The 20,218-nt window shown below is 58.7% G+C and overlaps 1 pseudogene; it reads left to right on the forward strand.

The window, feature by feature from the left end:
* Positions 1-20,218, forward strand: part of LOC119107164 (twitchin-like) — a 151,810-nt pseudogene that overhangs the window by 103,426 nt on the left and 28,166 nt on the right.

The following is a 20,218-nucleotide window of genomic DNA, read 5'->3' on the forward strand; positions in this document are numbered from 1 at the left end:
GCGTCGTAAAATGTTTTTAGTTCATTAAAGATTGAAAAATCGATATATATATATATATATATATATATATATATATATATATTATCGGTATTATCGGGCACACACGCGCTCACACGCATGCACGCATGCACGCAGGAACGCACGCACGCACGCACGCACACATGCGTGTGTGTGTGTGTGTGTGTGTGTGTGTGTGTGTGTGTGTGTGTGTGTGTGTGTGTGTGTGTGTGTGTGTGTGTGTGTGTGTGTGTGTGTGTGTGTGTGTGTGAGTGTGTGTGTTTGTCTGCTTTAATGTATGAATAATAAAATAATGTGTATGATAATATAAAACATGTGGTAGTCTGCAATTCAATCACGTAGAAAGCTTAGTGTGACGATTTTTAATGACGAATTACGTCCGCATACCACCGCGTTACCTTGTTCCGTGCCCTCCCGTGACCCCTCTCGCCGTTACCCCCGCAGCGAAGCCCGGCCCTCCGGAAGGCCCTCTGGAAGTGTCTGATATCCACAAGGAGGGCTGCAAGCTGAAGTGGAAGCCGCCGGCCGACGATGGCGGAGAGCCGATCGAAGGCTACGTGGTGGAGAAGTACGACCCAGACGTCGGTATCTGGATCCCCATCGGCAACTCGGTGCGGCCCGAGATTGAGGTCACCGACCTCACCCCGGGTCACGAGTACCACTTCCGGGTCAAGGCCATCAACAAGGAGGGCGAGTCTGAGCCGCTCGAGACTCTGTCGCCGATCGTCGCCAAGGATCCGTTCGGTAAGCCGAATCCGAATTGCGTTGCGTTGGGTTGTGTTCATTAAGTTGTGATCATCTTGATGTTGGAGGTGCTAGTACGCGCATTCTGATGAATGCATGTACCTTACCTTATCTGCGCAATGAGAGGCCCAATTTTAAGTCACCAGCGAACATCAGTTCAACAACCATTGTTTAGAACTTAAAGATACGATAGAAAGCGCGCATCCATGGGTTCGATATGAGACTTATTGTTTTGTGCGCTGGACTGTCCTGCGTCCTGTTGCTGACTCATCAAGTGACCGGGCGTGTGATCCGCCCGCAGTGGTACCAGAGAAGCCGGGTACGCCCGAGGCCGTCGACTGGTCCACCTCGCACGTGGAGCTGACGTGGAAGGCGCCGGCCCACGACGGCGGAGCGCCCATCACCGGCTACATTGTGGAGAAGAAGGACCGCTACGGGTTAGTGTTGTGTGGCTCTTCGGTTAGTGTTGTGTGGCTAACGGCTCTTCCCACTGACAAGCAGCCTTGCAGTCCACCGACAGTTGTTGCGAGAATCAGTGAAGACTTAAGTGATGGTGTTTGGTGATTTTCGATCAATTCAGTTCAGTGGCTTTTAGTTCTGCATGATTTGGCTATCACAAAGACCACAAGAACTTACGCATTAAAACGTTCTTGTGTTTTAACGTAATGACGCATTGAAACGCCACATCTCTGCAAACAAATCTTGTGACACAGAGTGTTTCGGCACTGACACTTTCCGGCCCAGTGTATGGAGTGACGACGTTGTAAAAACCATGACTCTCCGTTGCGACGCGTAGTAGACGCAGGGCGTGACTGATGTCCACTTGGTCGCCGCGCGTTCCGCGTCCCGCCCCGCTGTGCTGCTCCCGGCGTCCGTCCCCTCCCCCCCCCCCCCCGCTCCCCCGCGTCCGGCCCCTGACCGCCGGCGCCACCCTCGCCGCAGACGGATGTGGGAGAAGGCGGTGGAGCTGGACGGCCCCGAGTGCACCGGCTCGGTGCACGGGTTGATCGAGGGCGTCGAGTACCAGTTCCGCGTGATTGCCGTCAACAAGGCCGGACAGTCAGAGCCGAGCGAACCCAGCAAGTCCATCACGGCCAAGGCCCGCTTCTGTGAGTTTTGGGTTCTGCTGACCTTCAACGTGCTGTTCTTTCACTGTGCCATTGGTGATATGCGTCGTTACGACCAAGGAGTGCTCACGTGTGTATTTTGACTTGTGCTTTAGTGTTACGGTGTCTGCACCTTCTGGGCGCATCATGTCTTGTTCTCTGCTTCGCCCCTCCCCTTCCCTCCGCGGACATTCAGCGCATTGCATATAATTATCGCTTGTGCTGCAAAACTCAGCTCCCACTCATCTCCTGGATGCATCCCATTTGTCTGCAAACCTCCGTCCTTGATTGCCACCTGGCGGCCGTCCGCAGTGGCGCCGAAGATCGACCGCCGCAACCTGCGTGACGTCACGATCTCGGCTGGCTCGATGATCAAGTTCGACGTGGACGTGTCAGGAGAGCCGGCGCCCACCACCAAGTGGCTGAAGGAGGGCTTCGAGCTCAAGTGTGTATCGTTTGCGCCACGGCCCGCTCTGGAGACGCACCGAGAGGGCTGGGGGAAGCAGGGGTGCAGGGGGAGGGGGCTGCTCCCGTTCACGAGAACTGCGGCGGTCTGTATTTCGATCTCAGGTTGTTCACGGTAGTCACCGAATGCACTTCTGGTCGCGATGTTTTAACGTCACCCAACTGAAGAGGCAGTAGCGCTGGACAGATGAAATCTAAACAGTCAGGGCGCCAGGTTAGCCGGGCTGGTCCCCGTCGTTCCGTCAGTGGTTAAGCTCCATGCTCAGTTCAACACGTCCCGGATCAGCCAGACCAGCCACGCCCGTGTGCCCCAGGCCGACGAAGCAGCTGACGATTGAGAACCGCGACTACAACACCAAGTTCGTGCTGCGACCGGCCAAGCGAGGCGACTCGGGCGAGTACACGGTCACCGCACACAACACCTCCGGCAAGGACCAGGTCACCGTCACCGTCACCGTCACCGACAAGCCCGGCAAGCCCGAGGGCCCCATCAAGGTCAGTGGACGCCGCCGACAGCACCAGTTACTGGCAACAGCAGCACGACAGCTCCCGGGACGAGGCGGCGTGCTCTGCTGATGACTGTCATGTAGACGCCGTGGCTTAGCATTTCGTGGCACTGAATGTATTTCGATCTTTTGCTCTCCTCATGCAAATGTTGTGTCAGCATTTGGTTGTGTTTGCTTTCACACTTCTATTCATTACTTGTTACATACTATTCATCGATGATTTCGAATACTGCTCGTCTTCTGATGTACTGATATGAATGTAACCTAGCCCTGCGTAGTGTTGGGATTGTACTCATGATGTACTGGCACAAATACCATCACGAAGCTTTGCGCAGTGTTTACGCGGTCCAGACAAAAACCTTCACGCTTCACCACTGGCCAGTGCTGAGTTGTCACCCTCCTGTGCTGCAGGTGTCGGACGTGCACAAGAACGGCTGCAAGCTCAAGTGGAAGCGGCCCAAGGACGATGGCGGCACGCCCGTTGAGTACTTCGAGGTGGAAAAGTTCGACCCGGAGACGGGCATGTGGACGCCGGCCGGGCGGTCCGACCAGCCGGAGATCGAGCTCAACAACCTGACCCCGGGCCACGAGTACAAGTTCCGGGTCAAGGCCATCAACGCCGAGGGCGAGTCCGAGCCGCTGGAGGGTGAAGAGACAATCGTCGCTAAGAACCCCTTCGGTGAGCTGGGAGGCAGCATGGGTAGACGGCCTCGGGGGCGGGGTTCCACGATGGGTGCCCACGCAGGCAGTAAGGCATGATGACTCGCTCTAAGCAAACGCCATTCAAAAAGGCATGATGTCGGCAATGATGCGGTGAACTGGGAAAGTTGTTTGTTCGGCGAGATCATTTAATCGAAAAAGAATAATGAGCACGGCATAAAGCCTTGAAGAAAGCTGTCGACCAGAGCGTGGATCTAAAGAACTGGCTTTACCATAAAACAGTACAAGTTTATGCAAAACAAAGACGTGCATTCTGTATACGTGAAACCTGGATGAGAAAGCTACTGGAAATGAGTTTCATTGTTCAAGCTTTTGTTGAAACGTGCGTAGTAAGTGATGCGAATTCACCCTTTGGTACTTGGACGCTGTTCATTGCATTTGAGAATGTCCCAATTAGATGCATGGAAGCGTCGAGTTGTAGAACGTCATTTCACCCGACATTCTTACAGCCCCCGGATCGGGCTCTAAACGACGTCCTCTTGTCGACAGACGAGCCCGGCGCCCCCAATAACCTGGAGGCCACCGACTGGGACAAGGACCACGTGGACCTTAAGTGGGAGCCGCCCAAGAACGACGGCGGTTCGCCGATCACTGGCTACCTGGTGGAGAAGAAGGACAAGTATGGCAACTGGGAGAAGGCGCTGGAGGTACGCTGGTGCTGGTGATGGGCGCTGGTGCTGGTGCTCCCGAGCATGGCTGCGAGGGTCCTGCTTCCCCACAGCCGCAGAATGGGAGCCTAATTCTTATCTGAGCGACGTCGCTAGGTGTACGGTTGTGATAATGCTCGTCTGTGTTAACTTAGAGGTCTCTACAACTTAGCGGATGTTAGTCCTATTTTGATCCGTTACTGCCTGCCGCAGACTTCAAAAAGTTGTGTTTTCGCTGGGATTTGATGTAAGGGATGCATCTGTGAAGTAGTCTGTGGCGTAACTGCTGCGTAATTTAACGTTCGATTCAGTGCTCTGTTACCATACCGTTCTCCGCACTGCTGTTTTCAAGTGCTGACCCGCCTCGACACCGGCGCCCACCTCCTGCCAGCCGCCTGATGTGCAGCCTCGTCTGCAGGTGCCGGCCGACCAGCTGAAGGCTACGGTACCGGACCTGACAGAGGGCGAGAAGTACGACTTCCGCGTGAAGGCGGTGAACGCAGCCGGTCCGGGCGCGCCGAGCAAGAACACCGGCCCCATTACGGCCCGTCCGCGCAATCTGGCGCCCAAGATCGACCGCACCAACCTGCGCCAGGTCAAGATCCGCGCCGGCCAGAACTTCAGCTACGATGTGAACGTGGCCGGCGAGCCGCCGCCCACCAAGAAGTGGACGCTGGCGAGGAAGCCGCTGACGCCCTCCGAGCGGATCAAGTGCGTGGAAAGGCGGGCTGTGGGTGTCCGGGGGCTTCGTGGTCGGTGGGAGGGGTCTGGTGGAGCCGGAGAGGTGTGGGACATTAGGATTAGTCGATGAGCTTAACCTGTTTTTGTTGTTGTGTTGCATTGTGTTACATCAGTGAGCGCGGTGACGAGATGTCCTGCGTGGATGAACGGCATCAGAACGCTTCCTGAACAGTTGAAATCGCTCCTTTTCGTGTTCTTGTGTTTCTCTGCGCACCGTGTCCCCTCCTTCAATATCATTTTAAACCATCCACACACCCCAACTCCGTCAAAGACTGAATCGACCTGTCATGCTCCCTCGCAGGATCACGCCATCTGACTACAACATCAAGCTGTCGGTGCGAAACGCCACGCGGGCTGACACAGGCACCTACACGCTGACCGCCGAGAACGACAGCGGGCGCGACACCGCCGACGTCGAGGTCATCGTGCTCGGTAGGCGCCGGTCTGCCGACGGCGGAGCGAAGGGAGGAGGGGCAGCGAGAAGTCGGAAAGTGTGCTTTCTTTGAGGAGGAAGACTTGGGAGAAGTAATTCATACTCTGTGCGGATTAGAGCTTGGCAATGGTCAAAGCTATCCTTATGTAAACGTTCTGCATTAAGGTTTGCGTTTGGGTGTGGGTTTCGCCAGACTGCGCAACTTGATATATATATATATATATATATATATATATATATATATATATATATATATATGTATATATAACCCGAACTGCTTTTGATAATGTATCAGATCAACCAAAGCCAAAAAACAGCATAAAAATGGCCTGCCCCACGTACAGACATCTAGTTCAACATTTTAATGGAATAGTTGGTACAAAGGTACCAACTTTAGGGATATTCCGCTCCAGCGGTAAAGTCAGACTCTATTTATTCGCCCAATAGGATGATATCACTGCTGAGGTGATCTCTCTCTGTCTGCAGACAAGCCGGGCCCTCCGAACGGGCCCCTGCAGGTCACGGACGTGCACGCTGAGGGCGCCAAGCTCAAGTGGAAACCGCCGTCCGACGATGGCGGCCTGCCCATTCAGAAATATGTCGTCGAGAAGATGGACGAGGCCACTGGTGCGTGCACTAATCTGACCCTTACGTGACAGAGAACAGGATGTTATTAAGTTACACGTGCTACTCACTCCAGAGGGAGATTGACTACTTCGTCGGCGGTAAAGACATGCGTATCCTGCTTTCCGCGCCCGAAATATGTGCAAGACGAGTCAGCTCCACGCCCTCTGCATCAACGCGTTTGTGTGTGGGCACATCACACTTGCCCAATCTCTAGCGCAGATCTGTCTCCCGTTGACGACGAGCTGAATCTCCGCCCCTGTGAGGTCTCACCCGATACGCGCGTGTCACGCGCCGGCAGGCCGCTGGGTGAAGGCCGGGGAGACGGACGGGCCGCAGACCGAGCTGGACGTGGACGGCCTCGTGCCTGGCAAACACTACAAGTTCCGCGTGCGCGCCGTCAACAAGGAGGGCGTCTCGGAGCCGCTCACTACGCTGGCCGGCGTCGAGGCCAAGAATCCATTCGGTGAGCGCAGGGAAACCTGGCGGAAAGTTGCGTGTCTAGTCCTGAAAAGTGATGAGATGCGTCTCTTTGTCTATCTGGCTCTATTGTGGTGAAATTACTTATCATGCACGGTAATGATCCGAATAAGCCACCTCCTGCCCTTCCTAAAAGACTGCGTGACGGATTCCGTGTGTGCCGTTGTCCAGATGAGCCTGGCAAGCCGGGCAAGCCGGAGATAACCGACTACGACAAGGACTTTGTGGACCTTAAGTGGAAACCGCCAGAAACGGACGGTGGCTCGCCTATCAAGGAGTACATCGTTCAGCGCCGGGACAAGATCAAGTAGGTGTCACTTGCGCCTAGCATTGATGTGTGTATTCTCATTGTTCACTTGATTCAAGAGCAGCCAAATGGTGCACCTTCCATGAGATGGATGACGAAACGACATATTGCATTTCGCTTCGACTACGTGCGTGTGTGTGTGTGTGATATTGCGACCCGAGTTTCAATCTAACCAAACGCTCCTCCATCGCTGACTGAGCTGTGCGTCCGTCGTCGGTTCGGCGAGCGTGACCCGCGCGCGCGGCGTGCTGACCCGAGTCCCGCCGTCGCTGCCACAGCCCCAAATGGGACGACGTACTGCGCGTGCCGGGCGACCGGCCGGAGGCGCACGTGCCCGACCTGATCGAGGGCAACACGTACGAGTTCCGCGTGATCGCCGTCAACCGGGCGGGCCCCGGCGCGCCGTCCGAAGCTACTGCGCCGCACCTGGCGCGGCCCAAGAACCGTGAGTTCTGGGGGGGGGGGGGGCGCCAGAGGTCGGGATTCAGAGGTTTGGACGGGCAGGTCAGGAGACGATGGGGGTGAGCGGTGTCGGGTAACAGCTGCCATCCCCCCTCACCTCCACTCCCATACTGCCGCGTTGTGGTTTGTGATGGCGAATGCGATGCTGTGAATCCGAGTGCGCCTGCTTTTAAAATGCTGGCGCTCGCTCTGCTGATGACTTTGGTCCTGCATTAAGTTATTGGTGTTGTAATTCCAGGAGTCTGATTTTTAAGCCTGTCTCATGCAAGCTGTGTTCCAACCACTGGCACAAACGAGTCTGAAGGGCCAGGCCAACCTGAAACACGTCATGTGCCGTGTTCTCGGCTGGTTCTTTCCTGTGGTCAGTCATGGCTCGCGTTCAGGACATTGCCGGGTGTTTGGTTTCCCGCGAGCCACGCCGGCCAGTGCATACCGACGGAGCCGCACGTCCGCCGGCCACGCCGCCTCGGACGCTCATGTCCGTGAGAGGGTCAGAGGTTGGCGACGTCAGCTCAGGGGCGAACTCAGGGACGAAAAAAATATCCACGCTGAAGCCGTTGTCCCGCCGTTGCGCCCGCGCTCCGACGTCACCGCCTGACACTGGGCCCCCTCCCGGACAGTGGCGCCGCGCATCGACCGCAGCGCCATGGTGGAGCTGAAGCTGAAGGCCGGGCAGACAATCGAGTACGACGTGCCCGTGGCCGGCGAGCCGCCGCCAACCAAGACCTGGACCTTCCAGGTACGCGGCGACGCTCCGCCGGCGGCGGTATCGGTGGTGGTGTGGGGGTGACGCGTGGTACTGCGGGGCTTGGAGAGATGGTGCCGATGGTGCCGGTGGTGGTGCCGATGGTGCCGGTGGTGGTGCCGATGGAGGCCGGCTCGATACCGCGCCGCTTGCACCGCTAGTTCGTCGACAAATTGTTGAATTGAACGCTGCTTCCTTTAGTCTAGTTGCGATATAGTTTGGATTGAATTCCGGTGTACCAATCGGTCGCGTATTCGGTTGCACAGCACTGGGCACACTGACCATGTGCGCCCGGGCGGTAGGGCGGCGCGCTGGACGCGTCAGACCGGATCAAGGTGACGGCCGAGGACTACCACATCAAGCTGCGCGTGTTTGACGTCAAGAGGCCCGACTCGGGCGATTACACGCTGACGGCCGTTAACCGCAACGGCAAGGACACCGTCACCGTCAAGGTCACCGTCATGGGTAAGGCTGCGGAGGTGCCGAAAGGAAATGGCGTCGTAGCTCTGCATGTTCGTCAGATAAGATTGGCGTAGGCGGACAAATTGGTGAATGAAAGTGATAAAGACGTATGGGTAGAATTGACACAAAGTGGTACCAGAGTGTCGGAGTTTTGGGGCTTGAAATAGTTGTGGGAATAAATTATTGATTTTGGCTTATTGTCTAGATTCTGAAATCGTTGGATCACATTTGTTATTATATGAAATCAAACTTCAGAGGTAAAAGAACGGTTGCCAAGTTTTCCGTCGCTTGCGGCCATCTCCGGACACCATCGTAGCACGTACCATTGTGTGGTCTACCGCTGTGTGTTGTGTGGTTGTGTTGTGTCTGACTCTCCGCTTTACTCACGACGTATGACGTCACGTCGCCGCCTCGTACCGGCAGACGTGCCCGGGCCGCCACAGGGTCCACTACGTCACGCTGACGTCACCAAGTCGTCCTGCACGCTCAGCTGGAAGCCGCCCAAGGACGACGGCGGCTCCGACATCACCCACTACGCCGTGGAGAAGATGGACGCCGACACCTTCCGCTGGGTGCCCATTGGCGACAGCCCGCGCTGCCACATGAAGTGAGTGCGGCTGTTCCTGTTAGTTTCAATGGAACAGGCCGCTCGCTGTATTTGGACCCGGATCTCACAATCTACAGATCAGTTCCTGGTATTTTTCCCGCATGATTTGTCGGACTTCGCGATAAGCTGCCACGCGAAGCATTACGGTGATTGACGAGGAGGATTGTCGAACCTTGGATGTCTTTCTGGGCTGGCTAGCGTCGACAATAACGGGGAGGGCACTACATTGAGTCAGAGGTGCTCGATCTCTCAGGTCATGAATGCATGATCTACATCACCCGCACATCCTGACATAATGTCCCTGCCATCATCCGAACGTGACACGTATCTTGCTCTGCCTGCGTCCGCAGGGCCGACCACCTGATCGAGAACCATGACTACAAGTTCCGCGTGTTCGCCGTCAACCGTATGGGCCAGTCGCTTCCGCTGGCCGGCACCGACTCCGTCACGGCCAAGGATCCGTTCAAGAAGCCCGACAAGCCGGGCCGACCGCAGGTGAGGGCGCCGGTCTGGTGGCCGCTGGCTGGCGGCAGGGAGACGCTGCTGTTACGGGCGGACGGTGGCCGCTGGCTGACGGCAGGGAGACGCTGCTGTTACGGATGGACGCTGGCTGCTGGCTGGCGGCAGGAAGACGCTGCTGTTACTGGCGGATGCTGGGCGCTGGCTGACGACAGGAAGACGCTGCTGTTACGGATGGACGGTGGCCGCTGGCTGGCGGCAGGGAGACGCTGTCGTTACGGATGGACAGTGGCCGCTGGTTGGCGGCGAGAAGACACCGGGTTGTGACGAGCACTGTCATCGTTGATTGACAGCATCTCGCTGCCGCTGGTGTGGTGCTTTGAAGGGCAGGGAGGCGCTTTTCTTACGCCACGGTTAGACCTGTGATATTTTGCTAACCGCCAGCTCTGGTTGGCTGTTCGGAAACGCTGGCGCTCGTGCATGCTTTGGTGACGAAGCGAGAATGGCAGCTGACAAGCATTCGCGACTGTCCATATGTTGTTAAACATTCAGGAGGGATTGGGGTACTCTGATGACGGGTGATCTGCGCCTCACCATATGCAAGCACATGTGCCGTGCCTGCGTGTTGTATGGTGCGTATGCTCCTCCGTATGAAGAAGCTTGTGTGGAACGATGATGCTTAGGACCACTGGTCGGGAGTGTGTCACTTCTTCTTGTATGGGCTGGACGTCCTACTCTCACGTGTCTGATGGCTTGGTCGCGCTCTGCTCAGGCGACCGACTGGGATCGGGACCACGTGGACCTGGAGTGGACCGCTCCCAAACAGGATGGCGGCTCGCCCGTCTCCAAGTACATCATTGAGAAGAAGCCCAAATACGGGTCAGTTGACATCGCTCCGCCCCGTGTCGCCTAACATTGCAGTCCATGATATGTAAATAAGCGGTCAGCAACGGTCATTTCCACGTCAGTGTATGCCAAGCATAAAAGGATTAATGCTGCTGCACATGAGAATAGAGGTTGGGACAATGTTAGACGGCCATCAGAAATTTTACAGCAATAATACAGCCTAAACGGCTACTTACCTGACCTAATATCACTCATTTGACCTGACCTAGTTACACAGCATGTGTGAGAAGGCAGCGGAGGTACCGGGTTACAAGACACACGGCACGCCTCCTGACCTTTGACGTGACCTGACCTGATCTGACCTGACCTGACCTCCGTACCCCAGCATGTGGGAGAAGGCGGCCGAGGTGCCGGGCGACAAGACGCACGGCACGGCGCCGGGTCTCACGGAGGGCGAGCAGTACCAGTTCCGCGTGATCGCCGTCAACCAGGCGGGCCCGTCCGAGCCCAGCGACCCCAGCGACAGCGTGACGGCCAAGCCCCGCTTCGGTGAGCGCGCCGCCGGCCGTCCGATGCCGTGGACACACAGCTTCCTAGGAGACGTCGATGTGCGTTAGCATGAAAGCGTGTCTTGAAGACGAGTGAGCTTCTAAGCGACTTCACGTTTTGCGGGAAAGAGTTCTTGAGTTGCGGGTCGACAGGTTGTAAAGCTGGAATGTCAAGTTCTAACCCAGTGTCCCTGGCGTGACATGGGTTCACCTGGCGTCACTCGATTGCAATTGTCCTATTTCGTTCACAGTTAAGCCATCGTTCAACAAGGCCGCCTTGGAAGATCTGGTGGTCCGTGCCGGCACTCGGATTCAGTACAATATTCCCATTGAAGGATCACCGAAGCCGAAAGTAAGTCGGCAATCGCTATAGATACAAGGCTGCCAATCGAAGAGCACGCGTACACGCATTGTCAAGTATGGGCAAGCTGATGCGTGCGCGTCAAAACAAGGCAAATTATGAAGTGCTCGTGTATGAGTAAATACAGCTGTGTGATAGTTTAGTTTTTTGTTTAGTTTTTTTAGTGTTGTTTAGTTTTTATACCAGATCTTGTCCAGCGTCTAGCTGACCAGGATGACGTCACAGGTGCCCCTGGCGCCCCGTCTGACCGTTCCCTTCCACCGCTCTCCCCCTCGCCGCCCCAGGTGCAGTGGCAGGTGAACGGCAAGCCTCTGGAGGGGTCGGACCGGGTGGACCTGCAGACGTACGGCAACCACACGACGCTCGACATCCCGTTCTCGCTGCGCTCCGACTCGGGCCCCTACCGGCTGACGCTGAGCAACGAGCTGGGGTCGGACACGGCCACCGCCACCGTCACCGTGCTCGGTCAGTGGCATCGTCACCGCGCTGAGCCAGTGTCACTGATACCGTGCTGTATCAGTGCCATCGTCGGAGAGCTTCGCCAGCGTCATTAACATCTTGTTTCTGCCACCGCGCTGGGTCATAACCACCGACACCGTGCCCGTTCTGTGTCACCGACGATCTGCTGGGCCAATGCCACTGATTCCATGCTTGGTTACGTCACCGTCTTCACACCGGGTCATTGTGAGAGCGATCTGCGACGCGTCGCCGCCTCACAGCGGCCTGACCTGACGCCTCCCCCCCCCCCGTGCCACAGACAAGCCGTCGCCGCCTCGCAGCGACCTGACCTGACGCCCCCCCCCCCGTGCTATATACAAGCCGTCGCCGCTTAGCAGCGGCCTGACCTGACGCCCCCCCCCCCCCCCCCCCCCGTACCACAGACAAGCCGTCGCCGCCGCGCAAGCCCCTGGTGGTCAGCGACGTCAACAAGGAGGGCTGCAAGCTGGCCTGGAGCGTGCCGCTGGACGACGGCGGCTCGCCCATCACCCACTACGTGGTGGAGAAGATGGACACTTCGCGCGGCACCTGGACCGAGGTGGGCGGAGCCGCTCCCACGCAGGCGGTCTGTCGGATGTTGTGCGCCGGTCTGAGAGCGTGGAGAGTGTTGAAGGCCTAGGCTGAAGACGACGTCTGGGGACATTCCATGGTCTGCAGAGGTGTATAAGGGGAGCTTGTGGGTTGGTTTGCGTTTTCCGTGCCGACGAGTTTACAAGCGTCGGTAAAAGTGGAAAACGGGCAACGATCTGCCTACCGTTGTTCAAAGAAGGAACTCTTTAGCGGTAACTGCTATACGATTGATAGTCGCATTAAGTACCGCAAATGCCGATAAAATGCTCGTAACGTGCCAACATGCTAGAACAGTGCAGTTCAAATGTGGTCGCGAGCTCTGATGCCTTTCTGACCTTCACGTGACCTCAACGCGGCTCAGGTGTGTCAGAGCTCGATGCTGGGCGCGGACGTGATGGGCCTGGTCCATCGCAAGGAGTACATGTTCCGCGTCAAGGCGGTCAACAACATCGGCGAGTCGGAGCCGCTCACCACCGACCGCAGCATCATCGCCAAGAACGAGTGCGGTACGTCACGCCGAAGACAGTGCGTGCTCGACACGCGCTTAGCCGTGCTGATGGAACACGTGCCGAGGACGGGGGGGGGGGGGGGGGAGGGACCGCGCGAGCTCGAGCTGCACAGGGAATAACGCGTCTTCTCGTCCTCGCCAGAATTTTTGTTTTGGTGTCATTGTTCGCAGTAATGTGACGCAATGTTATTTAGCACCGCAAAAAAGCGGCAATTCGTATCCCACTTCACGTTTGCTATTTTAGCTAATTAAGCCAGCTCGAGCTTCTTACAAATGGCCCGCTGTTCTCTGGAGAAGTGCGCGAGTACGCTCGAGCTGAGTCGCGGGCGTTCAGCACGTGGCACTCGCTCGGCAGACGAGCCGGACGCCCCGGGCCGCCCGATCGTCACCGACTGGGACCGCGACTTCGTCGAGCTGGAGTGGACCAAGCCGCGCCATGACGGCGGCGCCCCCATCACCGGCTACATCATCCAGAAGAAGGAGAAGGGATCGCCCATCTGGCAGAACGCGGCCAAGGTGCCCGCCGATAAGACCAAGGTGAGCGCGGCAGATGGGGCACGTGGTGAGCCGCCGATGTTTAACCAGCGAGTGCAGGCTGGTCAGTTTGCACCGGTTCTCTTCGGAACGTGCGACAGGTCCACTGGTCTGATTACTGCTCTTAGTTTCCGAAATGTGTCTTGACTCACGAACTTATGTGCGGCATGCTCGAATCCTTGCGCGCTGAACTGTTGAACTTTTCAAAGAAATACATCAGGCCTGCTCCGTAAGCGCCTCCCCGCTTGCGAGCGCGTGGGTCGTGACCTGACCGAACCCCGCTCCCTTGACTCGTCACCCGTCAGGGCGTGGGCCGTGGCCTGACGGGACCCGCCCCCTTGACCCGTCACCCGCCAGGGCGTGGGCCGTGGCCTGACGGGACCCCGCTCCCTTGACCCGTCACCCGTCAGGGCGTGGGCCGTGGCCTGACGGGACCCCGCTCCCTTGACTCGTCACCCGTCAGGGCGTGGGCCGTGGCCTGACGGGACCCCGCTCCCTTGACTCGTCACCCGTCAGGGCGTGGGTCGTGACCTGACCGAACCCCGCTCCCTTGACTCGTCACCCGTCAGGGCGTGGGCCGTGGCCTGACGGGACCCCGCTCCCTTGACCCGTCACCCGTCAGGGCGTGGGCCGTGGCCTGACGGGACCCCGCTCCCTTGACTCGTCACCCGTCAGGGCGTGGCGCCGGACCTGACTGAGGGCCAGGAGTACGAGTTCCGCATTATCGCCGTCAACAAGGCCGGCCAGTCGGAGCCCAGCGAGCCTTCCGACCTCATCATGGCCAGGCCGCGCAGGCGTGAGTTGCACCGGCTGATGCTCTGGCCGTCTTGCCCCACGCATGTGAGCCGTGACGTCACGGATTTGTGCACAGCTTAAACGACAATGGCCAGCTCGGACTGCCGACTGTGCGTAGTTTGTTTTTTTTCTGCTAGCGATCCTGGTTTCTGCCGGATTTGGGTGTAGGTGCGCAACACGTAGTTCTGGGATGCGTGTGAGGATAATCGTGCACTGGGATAACAATGCCATTCGTTGCCAGTCACTTCTTCCGCAGGGTTACTTGCTGTTCTGACTCGGGGAGCTGCTACGTGCGGTTACATGCAGAAACATGTGTAATTCATATGGGTGAAGGGAAAATGACATGATGCATACCTAACGGAAATGTGTAGAGATCTGATATCACGCACTTTGCACGCGCTGCAAACTACAGTATTCGATGACTAACCCATCGCCTGAAGCCTGGTCCATGTACGCTGCCTCTCAATCATGCTTGGGTATTGGTCTTAGCCGGTGACGATATCACGCGATATCTCCGCACCGGCAGTGGCACCTAAGATCAAGACACCGATGACGGAGCTGCGTATCAAGGCGGGCCAGATCCTGCACATCGACATCGACTACGTCGGGGAGCCGGACCCGACGGTCGAGTGGCTGGTCAACGGTCACCCGCTGGCCATCTCTGACAGGTCAGTCCGGGTCGCGGGCTGAGTCGATGACCTGAGCTACCTCGTTCCATGGCACGAGCGGTGGCCGATTACCTGAGCCACCTCAGTCCAGGGCACGAGCGGGGATCGCTAACCTGAGCTACCTCAATCCGGGTCACGGGCGGGGTCGATGACCTGAGCTACATCAGTCCGGGTCACGAGCGGGGGTCGCTGACCTGAGCTACCTCAACTGGACATGTCGACCAGCGCTGCAGGCGGGGATCGTTCGCCAGCAGCCCCCATCCGACATAGGATAGGGGCTGCTGTATATGTATGGGATCCGACAGGTCCCGCAGCGTAGCTCGAGATCCTACACGCATGTATTAAAGCATCTGTGCCGCCAAAGCTTCGGAACGCTGTACTTCTGGTTACTGTCACGGTCGTTGCCTGCATCACAGACTCGGTCTGGCGTACTGTAGCGGCCGTGGCCTGCATCACAGACCCGGTCTGATCTACTGTCGCGGCCGTGGCCTGCATCACAGACCCGGTCTGGCGTACTGTCACGGCCGTGGCCTGCATCACAGACCCGGTCTGGCGTACTGTCGCGGCCGTGGCCTGCATCACAGACCCGGTCTGGCGTACTGCCACGGCCGTGGCCTGCATCACAGACCCGGTCTGGCGTGTGGAGCTGGCGCGTACAAGACAGCCGCAGCAGCTGTCACACGCGCTCTGGCGTGCCGGCAGAACCACCATGACGGCGATCAACCACCACACGGTGGTGCACTCGGTGAACGCCCGCCGCGGCGAGTCCGGCTCCTACCTGCTGCGCCTCACCAACGACTCCGGCTCGGACGAGGGTAGGCCGCCGCGCCGCTCGACCGGCGCTCAGAGGCGGTGGCGCGCGCGGCAAGCGAACGGGCCATGTTGAGGCACAGTGCGGCCCGGCGCCGGCTCTGCCGATCTGTGGGAACAGGCTGTGTGCGATGATCTGGTGCTAGGAACAAGGACTTGACATCACGAGAGTGGTGATGTGCCCAAGATGATGTATACATCGAGCCGTTGACATCACTGCGCATGCGTAGTCGGCTGTGCATGTCGACAGCTGTGGAGGTTGTCTAATTTTTGCAAGAGCTGGGATGCAGTCGTCTTTCAGAATCAATTTTGCGTTTAAAATTCATCGTCGCGCACATCCAAATAGCTCACCCCCCCCCCCCCCCCCGCCACACACCACCACCCAGCAATAAGACTCGTAAAGTCACCGCTGACCGCCTTTTGGCTATGGTGCCCACTTTAACGGCACGCCCGGCGGGTCTCGACTGGCAGGCATCATGACGGTGATCGTTCTGGACAAGCCCGGCCCGCCGGAGGGCCCGCTGGAGTACGACGACGTCACTTCCAGCAGCGTCTCCCTCTCGTGGAAGCCGCCCAAGGACGACGGTGGCAGCCCCATTACGTAAGTGGTCCTCTCGGCGACCGGGCTCCTCTCGTCGCGGTGTGTAGATGCCGCAAAGATGTATGCGGTATGTCGTGAGGAGTAGCCATACAGTGATATGATCAGCGACATGTATGCGTCAGCATGTACTAGGTGATAAAGCATGTCACCCTTTGACTTCCGTCGGCGAATAGTGAATGGGTATGATTTGGTCTTTTCGAAGTCCAGAATTTTCCTCATTTGAAATGGGAAGATTGCGCTAACATTTGCGGGGTATGGTTAGAACGTCAGCTCTTTTATGCTAACTGAATCTCCGTCGACGTTCTATTAAAGTCAATAACTCCTATGAGCTGCATCGAAGGCTGGCGTAAGCCGCGGGGTGCAGTCAGAACAGAAAATGAGTCGCATCTTGTCAAAATTGCATTCAACCACATGTAACCAGTCATGTGTACATTTGCCGCTATAATTAGGAACACGTGTGTTTACAAATCTCGAAATATGCAGAACTATAAGCACGCACCCCACGCTTCAAAACGGCCCGCCCCGTCTGTGGCTCGGCTCTGCCTGGTACAAGGCGAGCGCCCCGGCGTTGTCCTGTCACCGCTGCCGGCGCCCCCAGGGCCTACATCATCGAGAAGCGGGACATGTCGCACGGCGGCGGCTGGGTGCCGGCGCTGCAGTACGTCGACCCCAAGGACACGCACGCCACCGTGCCCCGCCTGCTGGAGGGCACGCAGTACGAGTTCCGCGTGCGCGCCCAGAACCTGCAGGGCGTGTCGGAGCCGCTCACCACCGACAAGCCGGTGGTCGCCAAGAACTCGTTCGGTATGGCGTTCGCGCAGGGCTTCGTCGCTGGCCGATACGTGGATTGGGCGATGGGTGTTGTGTCGGTCGCCCACGGCGGGAGCTTCTGGTGGTCGCTGCCTTGTTATTAGTTTCAAGTCATCCGGTGTGTCTAACATTACTAAGTAAGCATGTTGGCGAATTTAGCTTTCTCTTTCTCAGCAGCTGAAATGCACACTCCTGGTGGTGCCTTAGGTCAGTTGGCCAGCGCAAAATATGACCGTGTGTGTCGTCCGGACGGTGAGGTTACTCATCCACTAACACCCGTTCTCCGTTGGCTTGTTCCCTAAAACTGGTCGGTGCGCGCAGGTGTGCCGGGCCGTCCTGGCCGGCCGGAGGCGGTGGACGCCGACAAAGACTTCATCAAGATCCGCTGGCAGCCGCCGCGCTCCAACGGCGGCAGCCGCATCACCGGCTACGACGTGGAGCGGCGCGAGCACATGACCGGCCGCTGGTCCAAGATCAGCCGCGACCCAGCCCCGGTGAGGCGGGCGGCGGGCACGGCGCCGGGCCACGCCTGCTCTGGTGGAGGGCAGGGACGGCCCCGGGTGAGGCAGTCCGCGGGGAGGGCGCCGGGCCGCGCCCGCTCTGGTGGAGGGCAGGGACGGCCCCCGGCGAGGCAGTCCGCGGAGAGGACGCCGGGCCGCGCCCGCTCTGGTGGAGGGTAGGGACGGCCCCCGGTGAGGCAGTCCGCGGGGAGGGCGCCGGGCCGCGCCCGCTCTGGTGGAGGGCAGAGACGGCCCCCCGTTGAGGCAGTCCGCGGGGAGGGCGCCGGGCCGCGCCCGCTCTGGTGGAGGGTAGGGACGGCCCCCGGTGAGGCAGTCCGCGGGGAGGGCACCGGGCTGCCACCGACGCCCGCTCTGGTGGAGGGTAGGGACGGCTCCCCGGTGAGGCAGTCCGCGGGGATGGCGCCGGGCCGCGCCCGCTCTGGTGGAGGGTAGGGACGGCTCCCCGGTGAGGCAGTCCGCGGGGATGGCGCCGGGCCGCGCCCGCTCTGGTGGAGGGTAGGGACGGCTCCCCGGTGAGGCAGTCCGCGGGGAGGGCGCCGGGCCGCGCCCACTCTGGTGGAGGGCAGGGACGGCTCCTCGGTGAGGCAGTCCGCGGGGAGGGCGCCGGGCCGCGCCCGCTCTGGTGGAGGGTAGGGACGGCTCCCCGGTGAGGCAGTCCGCGGGGAGGGCGCCGGGCTGCCACCGACGCCCGCTCTCGTGTAGCGGAGGGACGGCTCTCCTGTGCAGCAGCTGGCGCAGTCGGATGCTGCTGGCCGTGCTGTGCGGGCGTCTGCGGAGGGGGGGGGGGGGGGCGGAGGACGGGGACCGTGGGTTGGCTAGGTGTCGCGGGGTGCGAATGATGTGGGGGTGTCACTTCGATGGGTGGGGTGCCAGAGGAGCCGTGCAGTGCGCGGCTGGCTCTGAGCTGCGTGTGTTCGTCTCTTGGTGTGCATAATTGAACGATGTAGATGCGGGATTGATGCTGACTTTTTAAGGACACCCGCCTGTCATAACGGTGCAGGTGCAAGGCGTACGATCCAGTTTTTTGTGAAACATAGAGGCCAAAATTACAGTCAGCTATTCGATCATGCAAAACTGACGTTCCATGGGAGCACAGTGCTTCTTTCAAATATCATGCATGAAGTAAATGTTCCACATTTCAACCGCAAGAGCTCTCTGTCACACAACAGTTTTGTCCAGGTTGCGGAATGATGCTAACACCCGCGCCTCTCGCAGGGCACCGAGTTCCGTGACGACACTGTGCGCGAGCTGCACCTGTATGAGTACCGCGTGACAGCCATCAACGCCGCCGGGCCGGGCAGCCCGTCCGACCCGTCACACACCATCACCGCCAAACCCATGAAAGGTCGGTCACCGGTCCGCGGCTGACCAGCAGGAGAGGCGCGGAGAACAAGTCTGGGGAGAGAGTGGCGGAGAAATCAATCATGCTGATGTGTACCGCAATGTCTGCCCTTGAAACAAGCTGGAGTTTTAGCACTGAAGTCCTCTTGCAAATTATTGCCCAAATATTAAGATCAGATAGCGGACCGTTCGTCGCATGCCGACTGGGCGCCAACGGTGCTGTAAACGCCCGCATCTCCCACGTTCCCGCCAGAACCAGCTGTGACCGTCCGTGCCGCACCGCTCCAGCTGACCTGACCTGACCTGACCTGACCTCCCCGGCCAGAGCCGCCGCGGTTGAACCTGGACGGCATCCTGGGCCGCAAGATCCGCGTGCGCGCCGGCGAGCCGATCGACATCCGGATTCCGATTAGCGGTGCGCCCGTGCCGACCGTCGAGTGGGCCCGCGCCGGCCGCAAGATGGCGCCCGGCGGACGGGTGCAGGTGAGGCTGGTGGGGGGCGCTGAAGGGGGGAGGGGAAGCCCGGTGTGTGGGAGAGGGCTGATGCCGTGGGAATGGTGGCGGGGGTGGGGGTAGGTTGAAGGCGGCATCAGTGAGGAAAATGTGTTTTTTTAGCGAGATTTGGTTGCAAATCTAATGCTTGAGTAAGCAAGAGCGTAAAGGGCATCGAATATCCTCTGCAGATTGTCACTGCGGTGCCCACAAACGTTACGGTCAGTCGGCTGTATTAATGCTAATCAAAATCCACAATAGAAACTGATAGCCATGAGTTGAGTGTCTAGGTGCTGATCGTTAGTCAGTCCGCTCATTTCCCCTGGTCCAGCGGTCAGAAACATCACACTGACGACCGCTCACACTCAGTTCCTCCCAGAGCCCTGCTTCCTGACTAGCCCTCGACATGCGCACATTCTGCCTCTCGGGTGCTGCAGATGGACACGACGCCCGAGTACACCACCTTCCACATCCCCAAGTCTGTCCGGGAGGACGCCGGTCCGTACACGATCACGGCCAGCAACCCGCACGGCTCTGACAAGGCGGACGTGGAGGTGATCGTGGTGGACAAGCCGGGCCCGCCGCGCGGCCCGCTCTCGTACGACCAGGTCACCGGCAACCAGGTCACCATGTCCTGGAAGCCGCCGGAGGACAACGGTGGCTCTGACATCACTGGTGAGCGTTGGTAGAGATGGAGTGCAGGGTGCGGGGAGTGAGTGGGCCCGGTAAGTTGGCGCTTCAGGTCGCCGGTAAGAAAAGGAAAAGGCAAAATTAATGTGGACATAGCCT

The sequence above is a fragment of the Pollicipes pollicipes genome, unplaced genomic scaffold (genome assembly GCF_011947565.3).
Source record: "Pollicipes pollicipes isolate AB1234 unplaced genomic scaffold, Ppol_2.1 Scaffold_6686;HRSCAF=7923_pilon_pilon_pilon, whole genome shotgun sequence".
Taxonomy (NCBI): Eukaryota; Metazoa; Arthropoda; class Thecostraca; order Pollicipedomorpha; family Pollicipedidae; genus Pollicipes; species Pollicipes pollicipes.